Source organism: Sciurus carolinensis, chromosome 16 (genome assembly GCF_902686445.1).
Source record: "Sciurus carolinensis chromosome 16, mSciCar1.2, whole genome shotgun sequence".
Lineage (NCBI taxonomy): Eukaryota > Metazoa > Chordata > Mammalia > Rodentia > Sciuridae > Sciurus > Sciurus carolinensis.
Window position 1 is genome coordinate 61,507,731 of NC_062228.1, and position 22,551 is coordinate 61,530,281.

At 43.5% G+C, this 22,551-nt stretch overlaps 2 long non-coding RNA genes across 2 annotated transcripts; both read left to right on the forward strand.

Annotated features, from left to right (window-relative positions):
* The first annotated feature begins 5,985 nt into the window (after nt 1–5,985).
* LOC124966825 (uncharacterized) lies at nt 5,986–11,177 on the forward strand. Its single transcript, XR_007105418.1, has 3 exons — nt 5,986–6,124; nt 9,742–9,923; nt 10,830–11,177. It is a non-coding gene; the product is annotated as an uncharacterized LOC124966825 (long non-coding RNA).
* Nucleotides 11,178–12,574: 1,397 nt separating this feature from the next.
* LOC124966826 (uncharacterized) lies at nt 12,575–19,165 on the forward strand. Its single transcript, XR_007105419.1, has 3 exons — nt 12,575–12,851; nt 17,175–17,478; nt 19,118–19,165. It is a non-coding gene; the product is annotated as an uncharacterized LOC124966826 (long non-coding RNA).
* The last annotated feature ends 3,386 nt before the right edge of the window (nt 19,166–22,551 follow it).

Here is a 22,551-nt window from a genome sequence, read left to right on the forward strand (position 1 = left end):
ATCCCCCTTGTAGAGACATGTTTTAGCAGCTCTAAGATGGCGTTGGGCCAAGAGGTGGTGCATAATTAGTGTTCACATGGCATGATCTACCTTTGCCTGATTGGTTAATGTCTCTTCTGCGCTAGTGGTCAACAGATGTTCCTCATTCTTTCTTGATTGGTACCATGGTAAGTGCTCCAATCGTTCTACTTAATCCTAAGCTGATTGGCTGCTTGAGTGTAACACACCTCTAGATCCCAGGACGGAGGACTAAGCAGACACCTCCAGATCGCAGAATGAAGGACGCAGGACGCACCACGCAGGACGCACCACTAAGAAGCACTTCTGATATCATGCACTTGTAGCATGCACCTCTAGCACGCACTTCTAGGACATGCCTCTAGCATGCACCTCTAGGACGCAGGATGCAGGACGCACCTCTAAGAAGCAGCAGCAGAACTCTAAGAAATAGTTTCTCTGAAAGCGTAGCCTCTCTGATAGGCGGAGCCTCTCTGAAAGCTTAGTACCTCTGAAAGCGTAGCAAGCCTCTTCCTCTAAAAGCAAGCAAGCCTCTGTTCCTCTATAAACTAGCCAACAAGCAGGCAAGCAAGAAAGCAGCCCACTAAAGAAAGATAATAGAAGTAGTTCATTCCCAGTCCACCTCGGATTCTTTCCCTTCCCGCGGGATTGTTGCTGTGGGCGACAACACCCCCTCAACAGGGTAGGAGAGATAAAAGAAAATTTGTAACTGAATAAAGAATTAAACTGGAATGTTGTGGGTAACACAGACAATGCACTAAGAGATTCCAAAGTCCAGCAAGATGCCTGAAGAGTCAGGTACCTACCCTGCCACAGTTACTGGAATTTTCCAAGAGATGGCTTTTAGGTTCTTGAAAGCAGACAACACTCCTATTCAGTGTTCAAAAGAATTTATGTACATTTTAAACACAGGAGAAGATAGTTTAAACTTCAAATTTTCAACGTGAAAATCAAAATTGGAGGAGCAGAGAATTCCTTTCCTTGTGTTTAACAGGAAAAATTAATTTTTATTTGTCTTGCTATTGAAGTCCTAGTGATACCGACAGTTACTGGTGATGAGTTCTACTTCCTCAAATGTTGAAGTTTGAAAATGAAGATGCATGCTGAGGCAAGCACATAAACTAGGTTGTATTTAAAGTTAGTAACAGACTTCTCCAGGGAGAGAGAAGGGGGGCCATGGCTGGTATTCCAGTATCCTAGAAGTGCAAGCACCCTTCCCTCTTTATAGATGGAAGTTTCCTTTGTTCTCCTGCTCTCCCCGCTTTTCTCTCTCCTTCCTGCCTGCATGACTAGGCTCAGGAGATACCAGGGAGATGATAAAAATGTGAGAAGCAGATGAGTGCAGGGAAGGGTCAAATGGAGTGATCCAGGCAGGTACGAGCCCAGGGGGCATGAATTGCCAATTCCCTGCTGCAGCCTTTTGGGAGGGGTAGTGTAAGCAGGTAAACTTAGTGACCAAAGGGCTCTGGAGACATTGATGTTCCATTCTCACAGTGGCTATCTCCATCTTTCCAAACTCAGATGGCTTCCCTTTTCTGGATTTGACCCAATTCCCTCTTTTACACTAACTGCCTGACCTCAATTGTGGCTGCACTAGGCCAGAGGTTTGACTTGGGAATTCAACAAATCAGGTCAGGACAATACCCCAAAAAACAAAAAGAAAAATAAATAGTGAAAACATGAAAGGAACTTAATCACCCCAGCTACATTGGGAATAGAAGAGTACCCACTTCCTTAGCCCTCTCTTCAAGAGGCTGACAATGACTTTGAGGTTTTATAGAAATGGGAAATGAAGGGATTGGAGTTATAATTTAGGTGGTGGAGCTAGGATTCCACTAGCACATGTGCAAGGCGCTGAGCTCCATCCCCAGTGGCAAGCACATGCCAACACACACACACACACACACACACACACACACACACAAAATAAAGAAAAGGATAATGAGGGCAAGGGTTGGGGTTTGCACACTGGAAGACTTTTTACTGCTACCAAGGCAGGTAATCTTCTGTAGCTGTGGTCTTGTCACAGGGGAAGAGATGTCTTCAAAGTAGGGTCTGAGGAGGTCCCAGAGAGAAGGAGAAACTTGAATCAGGTGTGTTCTTGACATACATGATTGAAAAGAATTTCAGCACATGCCAAAGGTATACACAGAGGTTGATTTAGAAAGTAGATACATATTCAAGAAAGAGTAGGAGACTTCTCCAGAGGACCTTCCTCTGAGATACAGCAAGGCATATGCATATAAGGGAGAAGGCTGGATATTTCTGGAGGAAGGGACTAACCCCTGGATTGAGGGTGGTAATACTTATAGTGGGACAGTTGCTAGCTGCTGGACTAGAGGTGGAGCCAGGTCGGAGTTACCCAATTCCATGTTTTTTCCTTGTGCTCGAGTATTGCCTTTCTGTTACAAGGGTTAAGGGCATTGGCCAAGGGCATGTCACTGCTGTAAGCTCATGGCCCACAAATGGCAGGAGATGGGAAGCAAGCCTCTAATCAGCAAACTTCCCTTTTTCTGCAGTGAAGTCCATTGATCAGTCATGGGAGCACCCATTTTCTGGGTATGGAGATGCCCCCCTCTGGTTACAGAAGGAGTCTAGGTTTTTATACTTTCATTGGAGACTGCGGACAGGCAATTTGGACAGTCAGGGGCTAGTTGTTCAGGTTAGAACTTTAACTTAGGAAGGTAGTTGTAAAAAGGTTGAAACTCATTATTATCTGGGGAGATAGGAGTCCAGATCCTGAGGGATGAGTTCTCAAATCTCACCCATTGATTTTCTTTCTCTGGGATCCATTGTTTCCAGAGTTTCAATATTTGCTGTGCCTCCATTTAGGGCTAATTTGCAATGGGGGAAAGTCAAAGTCCAGGGCCCAGCATTTCAGTATTTGCCTCCTTCCTTCAAGATGCAGTGGGGTTGGGAAGGGGTAAATGTTTGCTTTGGGTGGGGATGAACCTGGGAGGGGATGAAAGTTTGCTTTTCCCCCTCAGGGCCCATTGTTATTGAGAAAGGGTGCACTGAGAGAGGTTTAATGTTTGGCCAATTTCCTCTCCCTCCTCCTGAACTACATAGTCCTTCTGTTTTTCTTGGGGAACTGTCTTGTAGGAATATTATTTTCCATAATCCTTCATCTGGGAATTGTAATTTGTTTCACAGGTGCTTTATGCATTTCAGGGGTTCTGAGGTTGCAAAGCCAGGTCCCGTTGTAAAATGAAATTGAAAAAATGTTATCCTGATGAACCAATGCTTGGGGGAAGGGTCTGTGCCCCTCCCCTTCTGCATCCCTTCTTCAGGAAACCTAATTAACTATGGATCCTTACCTTTTGGATGCTAAATAACTATCTCTAGGAGTCTGACTTCTCCCCTTTTGAAATGGCAACACTCTTTGGAGTCTACAAACAAGGCTAGTGATTTATGGGAGGCCTGTGAAAAGTGAAATGAGCCAGTTTCTCTTATCACTTTTTGCTTCTGCAAATACACTTTCAGCTAGAAAACTCCATGCAAGACCTTCTGTCATGTAGACCAGAAATTTTATGGCACCAAATTGACTGTGGATCAGTGCTCAGAATATGGAGTTTGTTCTCCTCTGGGCCTGCTGGTGCAAAGTAAAGTTGTAGTTCTCCTTCTCCCTGAGTGCTGCTTGCTGCTTCTCAACCTGTTCCATAACAGTTCACAACCTTTGAGACTAGTGTCTTTCCCTTTATTTTCAAATCCCATCTCAATGTGGTCCATCTTTATCTCAAGATTAGCCAGGTGGAGCCTGGTCCTGAATAACAAAGTTGCCCTTGCCTGGTGGGCAGGGTGGGGTCAAGACAAGATGTTTGTCTGGTCAGACCTTATTTGTGGAATCCAAGGTGACTTGGAGCAAAGGAGCTAGATATAAAATGGAGGCAGAGATGCCAAGCCTTTACTCCTGCTGTTAGCCACCTATTGGACATTTGCAGGTCAAAGTGAAGAGTCTAAATTCTTGTTACATTTTTGCAGTGCACATGTATATCCTGCAAGTGATTCTGGTAAAACTCAGATGTATGAACTGGGACTTAGTGCTGGGGGGCAGCTGATGGCCCATTGTGTTTGAGGTCAGGAATTTCTGAGTCTTAGAACATATTAGGATTTCATATATAGCTGGGTATGTTGATGCACGCCTATAATCCCAGTGGCTCAGGAGGCTGAGGCAGGATAGAAAGTTCAAAACCAGCCTCAGTAACTTAGTGAGGCCCTAATTCACTTACTCATTGTCTCAAAAAAAAAAAAAAATTAAAAAAGGCCTGAGGGTGTGGCTCAGTAGTGAAGTGTCCCTGGTTTCAATATATCATTACAAAAAAAAAAAAAAATATATATATATATATGGTCTGGGGACACACTATCTAATTCTATCATCTTAAAATGCAAAAGAACCAAAGTAACACCATTTTGTTCTGATCTGACTCCATTGTGTGCAGGCTTGTAATGTTTTCCTTTCAACCTTCTGAAGCTGTATCTATGTTGAGAGTACAATGGGATCTTCCTGCGTCCCTGACTATGGGCCTGATATTATTGGGGTTCAATATCGACCGATCCCCAGAGAGTCAAAGTGCACACTCGGCAATGCAAATCACACAACAAGGTTTTATTGCAAGCTCCAGCCTGGACCCCAACCACCCTCTCAGACCACTACCATGGCTGAGTGGGGAGCGGCCCCGAGGGACAAGAAAGCTCTCTACTTAAGAAATTTCCACTCATTCACATACAAAGATCTGTACATTATTGGTTAACATTGGAACAGCTAAACATTTGTTCTCTTTTGGTTGGGTTCCGCCAATTTATTTGAATCTCATTGGGTCCTGCCAAAACTGAACAGTGCTGGAGGAAGAAGGGAGGAGGGAGGGGGTGAACTATGCAGGAGATGGATGGGGCTAGGCCCCCTCCCCTGTCCTTGATAGATAAGGTTTCCTGGCAGCTGCCCATTTCTTGGACAGATATCTCCTAACAGCCTTGATAAACCCCGGGGGCCCAGTACGTCCTGTTTATCCTATATTGGCTCTTGAGGGTAGTACCTGTGCGCCGTTTCCTGGGGGGATGTTTTACGGGCCAGTTCGCGAAATGGCCTGTTCATACAACATGGCTGCATAGATGTCACCTTGTTCTCAACAATGTATAACAAAAATGACTCTGAAATGTGTAATCAAAACTATTCTCTAATGTAATCTTCCGAGAGCCAGTCACAGCAACTCGAAGGGTCCCTGGAGGATGGGTGGAGTCAGCGCAGAGGAAGGACAGGAACCCCTGGAGCAACTTGAAGCAAGTGCTGCTCAGATTTATTTTAGCTCTTCTTTAATAGTATTAAGTAAAGCAGGATTAAACAAGATACAAGTTATAGAGAAATAACCACAAGATTCGTCATTAAACACACTTTCCTTTTTCTCTTTCCAGCAGGTTTCCAGCACATAGAGGGTACGTTAAGGTCGACTGTCTATATTTACTTAAAATCACTTACATAAGCATATTACAGTGAAAGGTATTTTCCTCTCTTCATCCTCTTTACTGGTCTTTGCTCTTTGGTGTCAGACCTATCATCAGCATAATGACTCTAATTTGTTTTAAGCTAATTTTACTGAACTGCTCATATTATTATGTTTTTTATTTAACCTTAAAGGTCTACTCTATTACATAAAAAAGCTCATTTAAAACTAAGTTAGGTAATTTACTGCCAAACAACCCAGCATCGCAGGAAGTCTCAACTCCCTCGGTCATGGAAAGCGGGACATCAGGATAATCGAACCACGGGCCTTGCCAGGAGCTTGCCCACTAGGACCCTGCGCCTTTGGGTCATGCCCAGGTCCTGGACCACCGCACTCCCATGCAGGACCGCCTCAACCCCACTCAGCTGCTAGCAAGTCTCTCCCCAGCACCGGCTCTCCATTCCCAGCACATCGGAAACCCCCTCCCACCCGTCCCTGGGCCAGAGTTTCCCCGCCCAACCGGGTCTCCCCAACCTCCCGCCCCTGCCCGTCTATCCTTTCCGAGCCCGCCCGCCAGCTCCAGTTCCCGGCTCAGGCCTGACCTCTCAGTGCGCCCGCAGCCACCTGGAGACCAGAAGCGGATCTCGGAGAGAGGGTCCGAGCGGCGCGTGAGTTCCCTCGCTCTGGGTTTCTGCGCCGCACAGTCGCTGGAGAGTCCATAGCAGAGACCCGGGTCCCAACAGACCTCCGTGTCCCTGTACCGCGCCCTCTACCCTTAGTTCAGTGGCCGCGGTGGAGGGGGTCGGCCCAAAGCCCCGGCGCGGAGGTCAGTCGGTGTGCGGCTGGGCCGCGTGGACGCCCCGCTCGGCGCCGCTCCCTCCCCGCCGACCGCCGCCTCCCGGAGCGCGCGGGTTCTCCGAGGAGGCGCATACTGGCCGCCCTGGTCTGCAGTCCAGCCTGCGCCATCCCTGAGCTCCCCTGGCCCTGTCCTCCTCACCCGACGATGTCCAACCTGCAGGGCCCTGTCCTCACCCATCCCTGTCTTCCCCGGCTGGCCCTGCCCTCACCTGGCCTTGCCCTGCCAACTGGACCTCACTGAGCCATGTCTCCTTGCCTGACCCTGTGTCCTGAGCGTCTTATTGACCAGGAGTCGGTTGGCGAGTTTAACTCATTTTATTACTCATCACAGAAGGTCACTTCAAACCTATTCTAAGCTTTACCTATTCTCCTAGTCCTGATCCAGAGCACGCTTCCCTCGACATGTCTTCCTCTAAGAGCTGTAGTACAGTTCCTCCTGGGCCATGGCGGGGATCTCAGGGGAGCAGACCCTCAGGAGTTCTCTCATATTGTCCGGTTCTGCTGCTCCAAAGGTTTGGGGTTTAGCGCAGTTTATAAGTTCTGGTTGTGGGTTTCCAACCCATGGTTACACCCATCTTGTGTAAGTTGGACTTAGCCTGGCCTTGCCCATTCAATCAAACCCGTGCTCTCCATAGTGTCCAGCATAGGAGTAGATGATAAGCATGCTCTGGCCTAACACTATTTCTAACATGCTCACTGCATCCTGTCCCCACGCAGCCATGTCCTCCCACCCATCCCTATCTTCCCCAGCTGGCCCTGCCTCAGGGCTGAGTCCTCAACTGTGTTGCCTGCACTGGGTGTGTTCCTGCCCCAGCTGTTACTGACTTTGGGATCCTGTTCTTGCCAGCCCCACCCAGTGTTTTAGGGTTCCTTATTCCTCTGCATCACCAGTTTAACCACAGGGAGTTGTTTTGGTCATTGTCCCCAGACAGGTACCTCTTGAACATTCATACACACACACACACACACACACACACAAACTAAAGTCTTCTTTTGCTTTCCTCTCTTCCATCTTTCATCTTTTTATTGACTGAATGTCGTGGCACTTGAGTGTAATCCCAGCAACTCAGGGGACTGAGGCCCAAGAATCCCAAATTCAAGGCCCCTCATAGCAGTTCATTGAGGTCCTAAACAACTTAATAGAGACCCATCTCAAAAAATAAAAAGGACTGGGGTGCTGCTGAGTGGTAGAGTGCCCTTGGATTTAGTCACTAGTACCAAAACAAAATAAAGCAACACAAAATACTGTGTTAATTATATTTCTCCTCATAGTATAGAACCCTCTTTTATTTTACATTTAAGAACTGAAAACTTGTTAATATATTCTGCAGTTTGTTTCTAATTTTGGAGTGACCCCTTTAATCAAACTTTGACATCTGCCTTCTCTGGTACTTTGGTTTCAGAGTTATCTTTGACCTGATTTCTGCCTTCAGGGTTCTGATTGTGGTGGTGGTGTTTTGTAGTCCTGCAGTTTCAACCCAGGCCCTCACACATGCTAGACAAACACTCTACCTCTGACTACATCTCCTGTTCTTTATAAAACTTTCTCTTTCTTTAGTATTGGTCCTGGGATGAACCCAGGCTCCATCTGCCACTGAGCTACATCCCCAGCCCTTTTTATTTTTATTTTGAGAGAGTCTGGCTAAGTTTCCCGTGTTGGCCTTGAAGTTTCCATCCTCCTGCCCAACCTGAGTAGGTGGAATTGCAGGTGTACACCACTGTGCCTGCTTAAGTGCACTATTAAATTTTCCCTTTTTACTTCTCTTTTCTTGTGGGTAGCACATTGTGCAGTTGATGACTCCCTCTTCTTTTTTCTTAAAACTCTGCTTATATTTGTTCTGTCCTCCTCCCTGACCACATTGACAATCCTCTGCAGGCAGGCCCACACCCGGTTCTCAGACCGTGGGCTGCACCCCAGTTGACCCTTGCTCTCTGCTCAGCCTGTCTGTGCCCACTGTCTCCTCATCATTTCACTCCACAGCTTTGACACCATTCCGGTCTCCAGTTCTCCTGGAAACCTCTCCCTTGAACCCTAGAGTCTCATGGCCAGTGGTCTCAAGTCCATGCTGGGATGTCCAGTGGGCCTTTCCACCGTCATGGACCACCTGTGAGCTTATGAGCTCCCCAGTTGCCTCTCCCCGTAGTCCTCAACATCTCAGATAGGGTGATCCTGTACTTGTGGGGGGATGTGACTGAAGACCTCCACATATATTGAAAGTGTGCAATACACAATGACATTGGTAAGTTTTATACTTTAGAGGAGAAAGAGAGAGATCATAAGACTTTTTCAGTCAGGCCAGGAAAACAGAGCCCACGCTGTGCTTGAGGCTTGTGAGAAAGACGTGGGAAGACCTGGGTCCTGGTTGCTCTGCTTCCCCAGGGCCTCTGCCCTCATTCCTGCTGTGTCTTCTGCTCACTCACCACTAGCCACACTGGCCTCTTGTCCTGCCATGAGATTGCTGCAGCCTCTGGGCCTTCACTGGGTCCTGTGCCTCTGCCTAGCCCTCTGTGGCCCTGGGTTGCAGCGGTCACACCTAGGTTCTTTTTTCTGATATCAGCTGCTCTGTGGAGACTCCTGTGACCTCCCCAGTTCCTATTACAGTCCAGCCTCACCCTGCCCCACCTCTGGTCCATGCAGCCTGCTCTGCCTGTTTCTTTCTGCTCCTTCACTGTCCAGTGTCTGGATCCTGGTGAGAACAAGACTCCAAGAGAGGGGCAGAGCCAGAAGGTGGGCAGTGGCTGGGCTTGCTCTTCGGGAAGGTACTCAGCCTTGGCTTCCATGAGAGTGCTGAGGCATTTTGCAATAAGTCTTGCAGTAAGTGATGGAGTAAGGCTGGTGTCCAGCCTTAATGGTACTTCGGATTGATTCTCTTCTGTGTGCAGCATTGAGAACCTGGCTCTGTGTCTTCCATCCTGAAAACTGACATTAGCCTGAGATCCCAGTTGAGGGGAGGGGGGCCATGCTGTGGCTTAGTTTGGTCAGGGCCAAGCTGTGCTCTGAGGGGGAGCCCAGTGCTGCCCAGCTCCCCACTGCAGCACTGTTTGTGTGTGCTTCGCTACAGTGAAACAAGGCCCAAAGAAAGGACTCAGAGAACTCTCCTGTGGGCCTTTCTCCAGGAGTTACTGTGCCTGAGTTTTTAAGCATGGTAGGCAGCCAGGGACTTCCCAGGCTCCCTGTGTGTGTGACTGTGACATAGGAAGAGGGTGTTGACTGCGATCCTGTTTTTGTAATGTTTGTTCTATTTAGTTATACATGATAGCAGAATTCATTGTGATTCATTGAACACAAATGGGATACAACTTTTCATTTCTCTGGATGTACAGATGGCCACACCATTCATGTAATCTTGCATGTACATAGGGTAATGATGTTTGTTACATTCCACCATCTGACTGTGCGCCTTACACAGTATGTTTCCACCACTAGGATTGACTTCTAAAGACTCATGTTGCCTGAGGAAGCAGCCCTGAAGAAGAGGAGGGAAAAAAAGAGGTAGGAATGACTGTCATGGAGGTAAGTGACATTCTCAGGTGGTCCTGAGTTCCTTCTGCACTGCTGGGCACTGGAGCTGCTGGCCTCATGGGACTCCACAGCCTCCTGCCTGACAGGTGTGTCTGCACCCCCTGGGCCTCCCTCAGCCTCTCTCTTGTGCACTCAGATTCCCTCCCACTGTGACAGGGTGGCAGGGAACCCCTGAGGAGGTGCCACTGGGCAAAGTCCTGGGAATCCTCTGTCATTTGTGTTTATCTTTCAAAAAACATGCTGTGTGGTGGGTGTTCTGTCCGCTGTTGCACATCTCTCTGCTCTAGAGCTCACTTTTTCCTTCCTTTTGCTTCTGTTGTCTTTAGTTGGCTCTTTTCCCCGTGAGGTGCACAGTTAGTTGACCTGGGATTCTTCGTCCTTGTTGTAACGTCTCACTACCCGAATGTCCTCCTTTTGGTTTTTTCTTAACTGCATTTCAAGAGTTTTGGTGTATTTGTTTTCATTTTGCTTTTGTTCCAGATATTTTCTGAATCCTTTTCTTGTTGTTACCATTAGTAACCACTCAGGTGTTTCATTTCCTGATATTTGGGTGTGGCAATTTGTTTTCTGGGGGTGGTTTCTATATTTAATCCATTGTGCACAGGAACAAAATTGGGGTCCTTTCAAGCTTCTGAAACTGAATATCAATATTTGTGAATTAATCTGTCTCAAAGAAAAAAATAAATAGAGCTGAGTAGTGACTTTGTGGCTAAGTGTCCTGGTGTCGATCCCAGTGGCAAAAAAAAAAAAAAGTGACTGACAGTGTCACTCAGTGGTGAAGCACCTGAGTTCAGTTCCCATTACTGGAAATCCATTTTCTGCTTTTTTAAGGTTAGGTGTGTACCTTCAGCCTTGCCCCAGGCCTCTGGTTGGTTCTGTGCTGGGCTGGGAATGTGCTGGCAGTAATGGGGGCACCTTCCTGTTCCTGCCCCTGCCTGTGCACCTGCAGACCCATGATGGAGCCCTGGACTTGTTCCACTTCTCTCACTTAGGAAACCTGCTGTCAGTTTCCACTGCACAGTCCCTGTCCCTAAGTCTCTGATTGCTCAGGTTCAGCTCTGATTCCAGAACACGTGGGTTGGGCTTTGCTCTGCCGCTTTGCACTTTCTGACCCGAGGTGAGTTTTGAAGGATATCTTTGACTTGGTTGTGTGATCAGGATGCTGGACCTTTCTTCCTCTCCTGGGCTGTTGTTTTTCTAAGTTAGTGTGTGTAAAGCATTTAGAGAAACATGGGCACATGGAAGTGTCACCCCCGAGTCTCCGTCCTTGCTTCCTTACCATGCTGTTGAGATTCTGCTGTTGTCAATCAGGGTGGACTTGTCTTCTCAGGACACAGGTCATACTCTGGCTCACCTAGACCCAGAGTATCACCTAGTGTGTGGACACAGCTTTCTTTTTATAGACACAGCCTGTGTTGGTCTTTCATTTGCATGTTTCTTTCCTTTGATTTTTTTAAAATGGGAATTGAATGGAGGCCCCTCTAAGTTGAGTTTCATACCCAGTCCTGTTTTGTTTGTTTTTTGTTGTTGTTTTTGTTTTTGTTTTTAAATAGACAGGGTTTTACTAAGCTGCTGAGCCTGGCATTGAACTTGTGACCCTCCTCCCTCAGCCTCCCGGGTCTGGGATAACAGATGTGCACCACTGTGCCAAGCGACTATGTTTCTTGTGTTGTCCACAAGGGAGAAATCTGTACAGATTTATGGAGAACGATGTGTAAAGGAAAAGTGTAAGAAAACACAACTCAGGAGGTGTAACATGCGCAAAAGTACCAGAACATGTGAGACCATAGGAAAAGTGAGCTCAGTCTCTTCTTGTTTACACTGCACACAGAACCCTTTGATCCCAGGGTTGTGAGTGGTATTCCCCACACAGAAGCAAGCACTTCTTCAGAGGGTACCTTGTCATTTCACCTCATCCTGATGCTGACCCTGGAGAAATGTGGATTCCTTCAGCTGAGGTCTTTGTCTCACAACAGTGAGATGCCTGTCTTAAGCAAAAATATGACCTGTGATTCTGAATGACCTGCTGTAAATAGGGAGGTCCTTCATCCCATCCTCACATTCAAAAAGTGGGTAGAGAGGTTCATAAGATTGTGAAGCACTTACTACATTCACTTTTGTTGTCTTGTACATTCAAAAGCCTGCGTGTGGAAGAGATGTGTAGGCTGCGGTGTGGGGCAGCGGAAGTGGAGCTCACATGACTTTTCTGGGTGGGTCTCCTTCCACGAACCTTGACCCCTGTGATTTTCTGAACATCCCTTCAACTCACTCCTCTCGAGTTTCTAGGGAGGCCTCATTACGTAGGCAGCATTGATTACATCTAGGGTGTGGGTGATGAAGTGGGACTTGAGTCCCTCTCCCTTCCCTGGAGGTTAGGTGGCAGGACTGAGTGTTACAACTGCCTCTCCTGCCTGAGGCTTTCTGGGGAGCAGCCCCCTCTTGAAGCTCTCTAGGGTCCTCTAGCCCCCAGTCTTCCCACTGGCATAGAAATCTTTCTTAGCACTCCAGGAATTCCAGGTGAGCTACATATCAGCAAGCAAATACCAAATGTGTGTTCTATAACCTCACAGGGCAGATCTCGCTCACTTCAATCAGTTGGATGCTTAGGGTTCACCGTACTTCTCATTTATTCTTAATTTACTTATTCACAGTAATGGGATTGAACCTAGGACCCCTCCACCATTACATCCCTCCTCCTTAAGCTCTTCATTCTCAGGATCTTGCTGTGTGTCCCAGTCTGGCGTGCAACTTACAATGTTCCCACCTCAGCCTGGGTTCCAGCTGGGTTACAAGCATGTGCCACCATGCCTGGCTGCTCTGGTTCACATTTCACATGAAGACTATATCTGTCCCCACTGCCCCATTGTGAAGCCTGTTTTCATTTCAGGGTCTGCTGACATTCAGGGATGTGGCCATTGAATTCTCCCAGGAGGAGTGGAAGTGCCTGGTTCCTGCCCAGAGGGCGCTGTACAGGGAGGTGATGCTGGAGACCCACAGGAACCTGGTCTCCCTGGGTGAGCTGGACTTCCTCCTGAGGCCGGGTCTGCCCTGTTGTCCCTTTGTCTTTGGGATGCTCTGCATTGGTGACTGAAGCCCTGCTACCTGTGAAATGAAAGCTCCACAGTGTGGCCTCTGTACCTGGTCTGTCCCCTTTCTCCAGAGGTGCTGCCCCCTTCATTGATACTGGTCACCTGCAGGGGTGTCCGGAATTCCATCCAGTGCTTGACAAAAATCCTCTGGAGGATGATTGCAAAGGCTCATCCTAAAAGGAATTGCCAGATATTTTGCTCCGGAGCATGATGTTTTTTCTGCTGTGTTTTTCTGATAATATATTACTCATTTCAGTCTGAACGGATTGCTTAAGGGGATGAGGGGAATACAACAAAAATTCCAGAAAATACTACCTACAATCTGAAAAACAATGGGTCTTTACCACTAACAAAATTAAAAATAATTTTGCAAACATGCAATGAGTCCCTGAAAGCCTCTGGAGAAAGTAGTTATAGATCTGCCATTGTCTCCAACAGGCTGGTTAAATTTTAACGATGATTTTGTTTATGTGTGGTGTTGAGGTAAGAGAATAAGGTTTCACAACATTCCTTCCTTCCTACAAAGAATATGTCATCCCTATAATAAACGTTGGTACACAATAACCATTGGGACCGCTGCCCTACTGTAACCCTTAACTCAGCAATTCAGATATTAACCAGATGAACCTAGTAGAGATAGTCACATGAGATTACTTGTCTATCGCTTTAACCACGAGAATAATAAGAATAGTCTTAGGTCACATAGAGTTTAGATATTTAAGGAAATAAACATTGTATTAGCTCATCGATGTAGTCAGATATTCTTAAAACAATTGTGATTATGTAAGGATAATCTGTAAGGTTGCTGTTTTCTGCCTATGCTTTGGAAACTTCTTTAATATTAACCACAAGACTGCCATTATAGCCTGAAAAGAAAAATGTATATAAACCCAGCCTTCCCCAGAATAAAGTGGGATTGATTGCACCAGAACTAGAGTCTGTGTCTTTCATTCTCCATCCATCACCGACGCTGTCTCCCCATGTCCCGTTTACCTGTGTGGAACCCATGGACTCCTGCTAGGGCTGGACCCCGGCAAGTGGCGCCCAACATGGGGCCCTCTGGTAAATCCCCCATTTATTAATATTAATTTCTTTCTTTTTCGAGACAGCTAGGATCCTGCCTGGGGTGCCGCGGACCCCTCGGTAGAGAAGGCCAAGAAAGGAGAGGCAGGGATAGACAGAACAGCTACCATGGGAGGTAGTGAAAGCAAAGAAAGAGCATTATTTATTGATACTGCTAAGAACTTTTTAACTAAAAGAGGAACGCATGTAGGAACAGCTCAATTAAAAAGATTTTTTCATTTTGTGCAAGAATGTGCCCCTTGGTTTCCTGAACAGGGTACTTTAGATGTTAAAACCTGGAAAAAGGTAGGCGATGCTATGCATGCGCATCATAGATTATATGGTAATGAAAGAGTCCCCGCCGACGCTTTTGCATTGTGGAATCTTTTTAGGAACTGTTTAGACCCTAGACATGAAAGTGAGCAGCTAAGTAAAAGGGTAAGATCTCCGGACAGAACATCAGAAAAGGAGCCTTTGCTGACAGCCTCGGTTAAAAAATATACAGAGGAAACTCGGAGTAAAAGTGAAAGTGAATCAGACGATGATAAAGATGGGAAAAAGGAGAAAGGTCTACCTGATCAGCTCTCCCCGTCTGATGAGGAGGACTTGGAAGAAGTGGTTTTCAGATATCATAATGAGGATCCACCTTTGGCTCCTGTTGTTCCGGCCCTTCCTAAACCCCCAGATAAAATAAAAAGGAAAGTCCAAAAGGTAGGATTTCTAGGTGCTGTTAGTGAGGCACAAAAACAGGGAGATGTTAGTATTTGTTGCCCTATAGTATGGGCTATAGATGAGGGAGGAGAGCCTCATTGGGAGCCTCTCTTTTAAAATGTTAGAAGAACCAAAAGCAGCTGTAAAAGATTTAGGACCTACTTCCCCTTATACTCTGCAGCTAGTGAAGAATGTCCTTCTCCTGTGGCTGTCCCTAAAGACTATCATATTATAGTCATTGATTTACAAGATTGCTTCTTTACTATTCCTTTAGCTAAACTAGATAGATGGCGTTTTACTTTTAGCTTACCATCGCCTAACTTACAAAGGCCTTATCAAAGATTTCAATGGAAAGTATTACCTCAAGGAATGAAAAATAGCCCTACATTATGTCAAAAGTTTGTAGATCAAGCCTTAATTAATTATAAACAAAAGTATGGAGACTGCTATGTGATTCATTATATGGATGATATATTGATTGCACATTCTCAAAGCCATTTGTTACAAATAAAATTACAGGATTTAATTAAAGATTTACAGAGGTGGGGTCTGATAGTGGCTCCTGAAAAAATTCAACAGGAGCCTCCTTATAATTATCTAGGAAGAACTATAAAAACAGATTGTGTCAACTCTCAAAAGTTACAAATTCAAAAAGACAAACTATTAATGTTAAATGATTTTCAAAAATTATTGGGAGATATAAATTGGATTAGAGCTTATTTAAATCTCTCAACTAATGATTTAAAACCTTTGTTTGAAATACTAAAGGGTGATTCAGATCCTAACTCAAGTAGAGTATTAACTAAAGAAGGAGAACAAGCCTTGCAAGTTGTTGAAACTGCAATTCAAAAACATTACTTGCAACAAGTTAATTATAACTTGTCTTGAGTTTTTATTGTGCTAAAAATGAAACATACTCCAACAGGTTGTTTATGGCAAAATGATCCACTTGAATGGATACACTTACCAGTATCAGGAAAGAAAATACTAATGTCTTATCCTACTATGGTAGCTTCTTTGGTATTAAAGGCCACATTTAGAAGTAAAGAATTGTTTGCTTGTGAAATGAATGAAATAATTATTCCTTAAACAAGAGAACAATTTGACCAATTATTACAAATTGATGATCAATGGGCTATTGCATTTCTAAATTTTACAGGAAAAATTTCTTTCCACTTGCCCAATAATCCTTTACTACATTTTTTACTTCAAACAGAAATAATATTTCCTAAATGGTGCTCCTCAACTCCAATTAACAATGCTATGTTAACATTTACAGATGGGTCATCAAATGGAAAAGCAGTTACAATAATTAATTCTCAACCCACAGTTCAATGGACACAAGAAACTTCTGCACAAAGAGCTGAATTAGAAGCAGTCATCTATGCTTTCAAGATTGTTGCTTGCTGCTGTTCCTAGATATTCTGAATTCCATTTTATCAATAAAGCTTGATTTAACAAACAAAAAAAAAAAAAAAAAAGATTGTTGCTTAACCCTTTAACTTGTACACAGACTCACTATACATTGTTAAACTGTTTCCAACCATAGAAACAGCAACACTCTCCTTTTCATCTAAAATTACACATAGGCTACAAGAACTTCAATATCTAATTCATAACAGAACTTCACATTTCTTTATAGGTCATATTTGGGGACATTCCGGATTACCTGGTCCCCTTGTTCAGGGGAATACCCATGCTGATCACTTAACTAAAAATTTTATTTTAACAGCTATAGAAGAAGCTATTATATCACACAAAAATCATCATCAAAATTCATCTGCCTTACAAAAACAATTTCATATTTCTAGAGAAGAAGCTAGAACTATTGTTAAAAATTGTCATGTTTGTCCTAAATTTATTCCTTCTCCACAGATGGGAGTTAATCCTCGAGGACTTTTACCTAATGTCTTATGGCAAATGGATGTAACTCATATATCAGAATTTGGAAAATTGTCTTATGTTCATGTTACAGTGAATACCTTTTCTCATGTTATTGTGACCTCAGCCATAACTGGGAAAGCCTACAAGGATGTGATTCAACATTTATTCCTTTGTTTTTCTGTTTTAGGAATGCCTAAAAAATTAAAAACTGATAATGCTCCTGCTTATACATCAAACCCATTTAAAGATTTTTGTTCCAGGTTTAATATTTCTCATTCTACAGGAATTCCTTATAACCCACAAGGACAAGCAATAGTAGAAAGGAGCCATCAAAGATTAAAAATAAAAATAAATAAGCTAAAAGAGGGAGAGCTTAAATACTCTTCCCCACATCATATTTTACAACATGCTTTATTTGTTTTAAATCATCTAAATACTGACAAGGAGGGGAATACTACAATGATGAGACATTGGGAAAGTAAAAGGTCAAAACAAAGTTTAGTAAAATGGAAAGATTTATTATCTGGTAAATGGAGAGGACCTGATGTCTTGCTAACATCCGGTCGAGACTATGCTTGTGTATTTCCACAGGATGCTGAAACATTGTGGATTCCAGACAGATTGATACGTCACTACAATGAGCCCTATTCGAAGGAGGAAGAACGAAATGTATTGAATCCCTTACCAACCCAATCAGATGGATGAAGATGGGCTAGTATTTAAGATGAAAAAGTTGCGCCTTGCACAATCACTTGCAACTCACAACTCAGACCTGCTGACTGGGGGACAAGTGAAACACCTGACTGCGGCAGCTGAACACATGGTGAACAGCTCCGGAAAACCTAAAACCCCAGAGGCTTTGTTTTTTGCATTGATTGCTCTCATTTCGACTCAGGTACTGCCTATTCATGCTTATGATAATAAAGGGAAAGTTACTGGACCTATTTTCCAAATCCTCCCTTACTGCATCCAACTACTTAGAGCAGATCTAATATTAAAGTATTTACTAATGAGCCTCAATTACTTGGAGGGATTTCAGATTCTTTAATACCACATAAAATAGCATTTACAATTACATTTCATGGAATTACTGAAGAGACACCAATGTGCTTTAGTAAAGATAATCTACATGTGCCATTGGGATGTCTCCCTTTAAGTTATAGGATTTACATTACTGATTCTCCAGGAGAAGAAGACAACAAAAGAGATATATGGTCCATAGAGATAACCTCACTTAGATATGCTAATTATAATGATACAAATATTTCAGTGGATCTACCACCTCCTTTTAAACTGTGTGACGACTTTAACAGTCGTAAAGACAGATCTTGGAATCTACTCAATTTAGAAACAGATTTCCCAAAATGGTTTGAATGTGGTTTTCATCATACTGCACTACAGTTTAAGCCACAAGGCTGTGCTACTAGTATTACAGATTATTCTGTGTCTTCTCCTGATTTTGATTATAAACTTTGGTTAAAGATAAGATGGAATAAAATGGTACATTTTAATTTTAACCCTTTTCTTACCAATGAGCCTATTCATAGATGGTTTACTCCTGGATGGGTAACACCCATCTATCGGAGTGACCTTATAAATGGTAAATTCTCTTACTTTCCTGACTTGTATAAACTATTAGCAGCTACTAATATAGTATTATTACAAAGACCTAAGTTAAGAAAACCTAATGACTTTGCAGTACGTGCTTGTATAAATGCTCCTCATGCTATTCTTATGTCTACCATAAATAATTTCAATATCACTAAAAATAAGGAAGCTTATAACATTTATTGCCATGATTGTGTTCTTACTAATTGTATTAATTTAACCATGTCTACAGATTTAAAGGTGTTTTTAATTGTACATCAGCCTAATTATGTTATATTGCCAGTCAATTTTACAGAATCTTGGTATGATGACCCAGGTGTTGAAATTTTAAAAACAGTTAATGAACTTTTAAGACCAAAAAGATTTGTTGCAGCTTTGATCCTAGGAATAACAGCTTTAATCAGTATAATCACTTCCTTAGCTCTCTCGACCACAGCGCTTGTACAGGAAATTCATACTGCTTCACACATAAATGATTTATCTCATAATGTCTCTGTGGCTTTAGCGGCACAAGAACTAATTGATAAAAAATTAGAAACAAGAATTAATGCTCTTGAAGAAGCTATTCTCTTTATGGGAAATGAGATTCAAAATATTCAAACTAGAATGACCACTAGATGTCATGCTAACTACAAATGGATTTGTATTACTCCCTTAAAGGTTGATAATAATACTAATTGGGAACAAGTTAAAACTCACCTTAAAGGAATTTGGAATAATACCAATATAGCACCAGATATCAATGCTTTTCAACTACAAATAAACATGTTGAGTCAGGCTCATCTCTCAGTTGTTCCAGCAGATAATTTGGCCTCCCAAATGTTTCATAATATAAAAACAACTATATTTAATAGTATGTTCCTAAATACAATATTACAATATGGCTTGATTGGAGTATTATTTTAATTTTAATTTTTGTCTTCCAGTCGTCCTCCAAGTAATCCTCAGACTAGTCAAGAAAATAAAAATTCAAGAAGGCCTCTTCACTTTACAAAATAAGAAAGGGGGAGCTGCGGGGGCATCCGGAATTCCATCCAGTGCTTGACAAAGATCCTCTGGAGGATGATTGCAAAGGCTCATCCTAAAAGGGATTGCCGGATGTTTTGCTCCGGAGCATGGTGTTTTTTCTGCTGTGTTTTTCTGATAATATATTACTCATTTCAGTCTGAATGGATTGCTTAAGGGGACGAGAGGAATACAACAAAAATTCCAGAAAATATTACCTACAATCTGAAAAACAATGGGTCTTTACCACTAACAAAATTAAAAATAATTTTGCAACCATGCAATGAGTCCCTGAAAGCCTCTGGAGAAAATAGTTGTAGATCTGCCTTTGTCTCCAGCAGGCTGGTTAAATTTTAACGATGGTTTTGTTTATGTGTGGTGGTTTCACAACATTCCTTCATAGCCTGAAAAAAAAAAAAAAATGTATATAAACTCAGCCTTCCCCAGAATAAAGTGGGATTGTACCAGAACTAGAGTCTGTGCCTTTCATTCTCCATTCATCGCCGACGCTGTCTCCCCACGCCCCATTTACCTGTGTGGAACCCATGGACTCCTGCTAGGGCTGGACCCCAGCAGTCACCTCCTCAGTGACCTTTTCTGCTGTATTTTATTCTAGTTTGTACATATTTGAACAACATTTACCCTTAATTTTTGTCTGGCTTATTTCAATATTTCTTTGCTTCCAGCCCACCAAGGAATTCCTTGTAATGTAAAAGCAGACATTTCTCATAAATATGAACATGATTTTAAAGATTCCTTATTATTTGTACAAGAAACAGCAACAGACATTCCTCCAGCAGCTCACAAATCTAATGAGGTTGAAAAATTCTTTATTCAAGGCTCACACCATACTAGACATCAGATAATTAATGATGGAGAAAAACAATTTATGTATGATATACATGAGAAGGTCTTCAATAAAAAAGATCAAACCTTACATATCATCATAGAATTCACACTGGAGAGAAACCTTACCAATTTGATGAGTGTGGCAAGGTTTTCAATGACAGTTCACACCTTGCACAACACTCGAGAATCCACACTGGAGAGAAACCTTTCAGATGTGATGAGTGTGGCAAGGTCTTCAATCAGTTTTCACATCATTGTAGAATCCAAAGAAAGGAGTCAGAGAAGTCTCCTGTGGCCTCCCTGTAGGAGTTTACTGTGCCTGTGTCTTCTTGTGGTGGTGGGCAGCCAGGGATGAACCAATGATCTTCCCCATGCTGAGGTCCTCCCTGTGTGTGTGTGTGTGTTGTGGCACAGCAAGGGAGTGTGTTTATTCTGAGCCTTAAAGGTATGTCTCCAGCACCCAGGACTGACTTCTAAAGACCCATGTTACCTTTGGAAGCAGCCCTGAGGAGCTGGAGGAAAGAAAAGGAGACAGGGACGGCTGTCACTGAGGTAAAGTGATGTTCTCAGGTGGTCCTAAGACCCTTTGATACCATTGGTGACAAGTTCTACTCCCTGAATGTTGAAGTTTGAACATTAGAGAGGCATGCTGAGGCAAGCATAGGAAGCAGACTTTATTTAAAGGTAGCAACACAGACTTCTCCTGGGAGGCAGAAGGAGGCCATGGCTGGTGTTCTGGTATCCCAGGATGGTCCTGCCTCTTTCATAGACTAAAGTTTCCTTTGTTCTCTTGCTCTCTCTCCAATTATCTTTCTCCTTCCTGCCACCCTGACTAGGCCCAGGAGATGCTGGTGGTCACCAAAGGTGGGAAGCAGATGGGCAGGGGGAAAGGCCAAATGGAGTGATCCAGGCAGGTAGCAGCCCAGGGGGCATAAATTATCAACTCCCTGTCTGCAACATTTGGGACGGTAGTATAGACAGGTAATCTTGGTGATCAAAGCCCTCTGGGGACATTGACATTCCATTCTCCCATGGGTGGTCTCCAAATTCCCATGTTCAGATCAGCATCCATTTTCTGCATTCAACCCTATTATCTATCCCACACTAACTGCCTGCCTTTAATTCTGGCTTCACCTTCTGCACTACTGGTCCAGGGAGCTGCTGGCCTCAGGTGACTGCAGCCTCCTGTCTGACAGGTGTGTCTGCACCTTCCTGGGCCTTTCTCAGCCCCTCTCCTATCCACTGAGATTCCATCCTACTGTGCACCTTGGCAGGGAACCCAACAGGAGGTGCCACTGGGCAAGGTCCTGGGGATCCTCTGTCATTGGTGCTGACCTTTTCAAAAGTGAGCCTGCTGTGTGGTGGGCGTTCTGTCCTCTATACCACTTCTCTGCTCTAGAGCTCACTTTTTCCTTCCTTTTGCTTCTGTTGTCCTCAGTTGGCTGTTTTCCCCTTGAGGTGTGTAGTAATTGACCTGGGTTTCTTTGTCCCTGTAAGGTTTCAGTACCCCAACGTCCTCCTTTTGTTTTGTTCTTCCCGGCATTGCATGAGTTTTGGGGTAATCGTTTTCATTTTGCTTTTGTTCCAGATGTTTTTTAAATCTTTTTCCTATTGTTACTGTTGGTTGCTTAATAATGAGGTGTTTTATTTCACCATATTTGGAGGTGAGAGAGAAAGCCTATGAGAGAAAGTCAAAGACCATGGTCTTCTGAATTTGGTTTATTTCACTTAATATAATGGTCTCAAGTTCTATCCATTTTCCTGCAATGACATAATTTCATTAATGTTTATGACTGAATGAAACTCCATTGTGCATACACCGCACTTTCTTTTCTGCCTTGACTTCAGTATTTATTCCATTGTGCACAGGAAGAAAATTAAGGTGCTTTCAAGCTTCTAAAACTAAATTTTAATATTGATGACATCATCTATGGGACCTCCTGTAGATGTTCCTTGTGAATTTTTTTTTTTTTTTTTTTTTTTTGGGTGCTGGGGATCAAACTCAGGGCCTTGTGCTTACAAAGTAAGCACTCTACTGACTGAGCTATCTCCCCAGTCCCGTGAATTTTTTTAATTTTTATTTTTCTCATTCATTTGTTCTAATCAGTTGTACATGACAGTAGAATGCGTTTATACATTGTGATAGATCATGTGTTTTATGAGTCATGTTTTGTGCTGCCTTCTGGTGTAGTGTTCACGGTCAGTGTGGGAGATCCACTTGGTGTGTAGTGGTATTGAAGATGTTTATGGATCTTCTATCTATTAATGTGTCTCCTCATAATCATAAAGTTTTTGGCCATCTGAACTTCAATCAGGCCCAGAGACCATGTCTATCTCCCTCTTCTCCCTCCCCTGGTCCCTTTCCTCTATAAGTTTCTTTCACTTTTTATGAGATTCCTGCCCCCCACCTTTCTTTTCCTTTATTTCTCTACTTCCACCTATGAGAGAAAGCCAAAGACCATGGTCTTCTGAATTTGGTTTATTTCACTTAATATAATGGTCTCAA